Raw genomic sequence first — 5000 nt, forward strand, 5'->3', positions numbered from 1 at the left:
GGGCGTCAATATGTTGTAAAGCACCCCAGGGCAGTGACCTAAATGCGGGTGAAGTTTGCGGTGCACGGGGGGAAAGTTGAATTTTTGGATGAAAATGCGTATTTTCATACTTTGAAAATTTCAGGCGTGTGTCAGACTTCCAGGCGGGGGCAGCCGCTGGAGGCGTACCGAGGACGCTTCCAGGAGCCTGGGGAAGATTTTCTGAAAGTGTCCTTGGGACTTAGAAATATTTTGAGAAAATCTCGATTTTGTGAAAAATGTCACATTTCCCCTACTTCCACCACAGGGGGGCGTCAATATGTTGTGAGGTAACCCAGGACAGTGACCTAACTGTGGGTAAAGTTTGCGGGGCACGGGCGGAAAGTTGAATTTTTGGATGAAAATGCGTATTTTCATACTTTGAAATTTTCAGGCGTGTGTCAGACTTCCAGGCGGGTGCAGCCGCCGGAGGTGTACCGGGGACGCTTCCAGGAGCCTGGGGGAGATTTTCTGGAAGAGTGCTTGGGACTTAGTGCAATTTTTTAGAAAATCTCGATTTTGTGAAAAATGTCACATTTCCCCTACTACCACCACAGGGGGGCGTCAATATGTTGTAAGGCACCCCAAGGCAGTGACCTAAATGCGGGTGAAGTTTGCGGTGCACGGGGGGAAAGTTGAATTTTTGGATGAAAATGCGTATTTTCATACTTTAAAAATTTCAGGCGTGTGTCAGACTTCCAGGCGGGGGCAGCCGCCGGAGGTGTACCTGGGACGCTTCCAGGAGCCCGGGGAAGATTTTCTGGAAGAGTCCTTGGGACTTAGTGCAATTTTTAGAAAATCTCGATTTTGTGAAAAATGTCACATTTCCCCTACTACCACCACAGGGGGGGCGTCAATATGTTGTAAAGCACCCAAGGGCAGTGACCTAAATGCGGGTAAAGTTTGCGGTGCACGGGGGGAAAGTTGAATTTTTGGATGAAAATGCGTATTTTCATACTTTGAAAATTTCAGGCGTGTGTCGGACTTCCAGGCGGGGGCAGCCGCCAGAGGCGTACCGGGGACGCTTCCAGGAGCCTGGGGAAGATTTTCTGAAAGTGTCCTTGGGACTTAGAAATATTTTGAGAAAATCTCGATTTTGTGAAAAAATGTCACATTTCCCCTACTTCCACCACAGGGGGGCGTCAATATGTTGTAAAGCACCCCAGGGCAGTGACCTAAATGCGGGTGAAGTTTGCGGTGCACGGGGGGAAAGTTGAATTTTTGGATGAAAATGCGTATTTTCATACTTTGAAAATTTCAGGCGTGTGTCGGACTTCCAGGCGGGGGCAGCCGCCAGAGGCGTACCGGGGACGCTTCCAGGAGCCTGGGGAAGATTTCATGAAAGTGTCCTTGGGACTTAGAAATATTTTGAGAAAATCTCGATTTTGTGAAAAATGTCACATTTCCCCTACTTCCACCACAGGGGGGCGTCAATATGTTGTGAGGTACCCCAGGACAGTGACCTAACTGTGGGTAAAGTTTGCGGGGCACGGGCGGAAAGTCGAATTTTGGATGAAAATGCATTATTTTCATACTTTGAAAATTCCAGGCGTGTGTCAGACTTCCAGGCGGGGGCAGCCGCTGGAGGCGTACCGAGGACGCTTCCAGGAGCCTGGGGAAGATTTTCTGAAAGTGTCCTTGGGACTTAGAAATATTTTGAGAAAATCTCGATTTTGTGAAAAAATGTCACATTTCCCCTACTTCCACCCCAGGGGGGCGTCAATATGTTGTGAGGTACCCCAGGACAGTGACCTAACTGTGGGTAAAGTTTGCGGGGCACGGGCGGAAAGTCGAATTTTGGATGAAAATGCATTATTTTCATACTTTGAAAATTTCAGGCGTGTGTCAGACTTCCAGGCGGGGGCAGCCGCCGGAGGCGTACCGAGGACGCTTCCAGGAGCCTGGGGAAGATTTTCTGAAAGTGTCCTTGGGACTTAGAAAAATTTTGAGAAATTTCCGATTTTGTGAAAAATGTCACATTTCCCCTACTTCCACCCCAGGGGGGCGTCAATATGTTGTAAAGCACCCCAGGGCAGTGACCTAAATGAGGGTGAATTTTGCGGTGCACGGGCGGAAAGTCGAATTTTTGGATGAAAATGCGTATTTTCATACTTTGAAAATTTCAGGCGTGTGTCAGACTTCCAGGCGGGGGCAGCCGCCGGAGGCGTACCGGGGACGCTTCCAGGAGCCTGGGGAAGATTTTCTGAAAGTGTCCTTGGGACTTAGAAATATTTTGAGAAAATCTCGATTTTGTGAAAAAATGTCACATTTCCCCTACTTCCACCCCAGGGGGGCGTCAATATGTTGTAAGGCACCCCAAGGCAGTGACCTAAGTGGGGGTGAAGTTTGCGGTGCACGGGGGGAAAGTTGAATTTTTGGATGAAAATGCGTATTTTCATACTTTGAAAATTTCAGGCGTGTGTCGGACTTCCAGGCGGGGGCAGCCGCCAGAGGTGTACCGGGGACGCTTCCAGGAGCCTGGGGGAGATTTTCTGGAAGAGTCCTTGACACTTAGAAAAATTTTGAGAAAATCTCGATTTTGTGAAAAATGTCACATTTCCCCTACTTCCACCCCAGGGGGGCGTCAATATGTTGTAAGGCACCCCAAGGCAGTGACCTAAGTGGGGGTGAAGTTTGCGGTGCACGGGGGGAAAGTTGAATTTTTGGATGAAAATGCGTATTTTCATACTTTGAAAATTTCAGGCGTGTGTCGGACTTCCAGGCGGGGGCAGCCGCCAGAGGTGTACCGGGGACGCTTCCAGGAGCCTGGGGGAGATTTTCTGGAAGAGTCCTTGACACTTAGAAAAATTTTGAGAAAATCTCGATTTTGTGAAAAATGTCACATTTCCCCTACTTCCACCCCAGGGGGGCGTCAATATGTTGTAAGGCACCCCAAGGCAGTGACCTAAGTGGGGGTGAAGTTTGCGGTGCACGGGGGGAAAGTTGAATTTTTGGATGAAAATGCGTATTTTCATACTTTGAAAATTTCAGGCGTGTGTCGGACTTCCAGGCGGGGGCAGCCGCCAGAGGTGTACCGGGGACGCTTCCAGGAGCCTGGGGGAGATTTTCTGGAAGAGTCCTTGACACTTAGAAAAATTTTGAGAAAATCTCGATTTTGTGAAAAATGTCACATTTCCCCTACTTCCACCCCAGGGGGGCGTCAATATGTTGTAAGGCACCCCAAGGCAGTGACCTAAGTGGGGGTGAAGTTTGCGGTGCACGGGGGGAAAGTTGAATTTTTGGATGAAAATGCGTATTTTCATACTTTGAAAATTTCAGGCGTGTGTCGGACTTCCAGGCGGGGGCAGCCGCCAGAGGTGTACCGGGGACGCTTCCAGGAGCCTGGGGGAGATTTTCTGGAAGAGTCCTTGACACTTAGAAAAATTTTGAGAAATTTCCGATTTTGTGTAAAAATCACCCATTTCCCCTACTTCCACCCTAAAGGGGCGTCAATATGTCGTAAGGCGCCCCTAGACAGTGACCTAAGTGGGGGTGAAGTTTGGGTCTGCTGGGTGGAAAACTGAAAAAAAGCGATTTTGTGACTTTGAGAACAAACAGAGAGCTCAAAACTTTGAAAAACGTCAGACCGCTGTCAGACTTCCAGGCGGGGGAAAGCTCTGAGGTTGTACCGAGGACACTTCCATGGCCCCCGGATTGATTTTCAAGAAAGAGTCCTTGGGACTTTGAAATTTTCCGGCGAGCTGTTTTTGGCTTCCGGGAGCCGTAGAACTTTGGGAAATCGATTCCGCTCACCGGTTCAGGGTGTTTCGAGCTAGTCCAGGTCCCAGCTACGCCGCCTGGCCTCCAAATTTCGCAAATTCGAAAAAAAAAAAAATAGAACCGGAATGAGGAAATTTCTGGCCGCCGGATCCGCCGCACGGCTCCAGGAGGTCGGACACTTTTTGACTTTGTTCCCTTAAAGTGGGGGTCGGTGTCTCACCATGCAAATACCCAGTTTTGCACACCAGCTGCAGGATATAGGAGAGAGAGGTACCTCTCGGCCCCGACCAAAATCCGTTGTTTTCGTGGTTCCTCGACTCGGGTAGGCGGTTTGGCGAGTACCCCCCTTTTGCATGGAAGTTCGCACTCGCGCCGAGACCAGGCTTCCGCGGCTCCAGGGGGACTTTTGCCGGTTGTCCGTCCCGAGTCCGAGACGCGTTTCCTGGGTCGCCCGAGCCCGAACGGACCCTCCCCACGTGGGTTCCTGTCCTCTGAGGGCGACGGTCGTCAGAAGGGGGGCAGATCCAGAGTCCTCGTCCGCAGGAGGGCTCTGGGAGGGCGGATCGCTCCTTCTGACTTTGTCCCCTCGGAGCGGGCTCGGCGTTTCTCTGTGTCGGATGTCTCCCGCTTCCGCGCCAACGGGGAGACCTATGAGAGAATCGCACCGCGACCCGGCTTCCGTCTCGAGGGCGCCCGGAGCGCGCCGGACACTCGCTTCCAGGACTCCAGGGGCACGTTTCTTCCCCGTCTCCCCCGAGGGGAAGAACGGAGGCAGGGGTTCCACCCGAGCCCCTGCCCTTTCTTCCGATCGATCTGGCTCAGCGCTCCCGGGTGGGGAGGTGGTGCCGCTCGCTCGGCCCGGGCTTTGGAGCCCGCGTCGGTTTACGGCGGGCGGTCTCCTTCCTCTGTTACCCCCCCCCGGGTTTCAGGCACTCGTCCTTGGGCGCGCACGCCGGCGGTCGCCCTCCCGTCTACGGACGGAGGCGGCCGAGCTGTGGGGAGTTTGACCCGAACCGTGGTACGGCAGCGGTCCGACGACCCGCACGGGCGAACGGAGGGGCGCCCACCCACCTCGGCGTGGGGGCCCGCCGTCCGAATCGCTCCCCGCGCGGGGCAGCACAACGATCTTCTCCGAGGGCGGCCCTTTGACTTTCAGATGCGCAGCTCGTCCGCGGAGGCCCGCGCCGCACCCCAGCGTCCGAAGGGCGGCCTCCGCGGTGGGCATCGGCGAGAGCGGCGGCGGTGGGTGGCGCTTCCACGCC

The sequence above is a fragment of the Ranitomeya variabilis genome, unplaced genomic scaffold (assembly GCF_051348905.1).
Source record: "Ranitomeya variabilis isolate aRanVar5 unplaced genomic scaffold, aRanVar5.hap1 Scaffold_118, whole genome shotgun sequence".
In the NCBI taxonomy this organism is placed as follows: Eukaryota; Metazoa; Chordata; class Amphibia; order Anura; family Dendrobatidae; genus Ranitomeya; species Ranitomeya variabilis.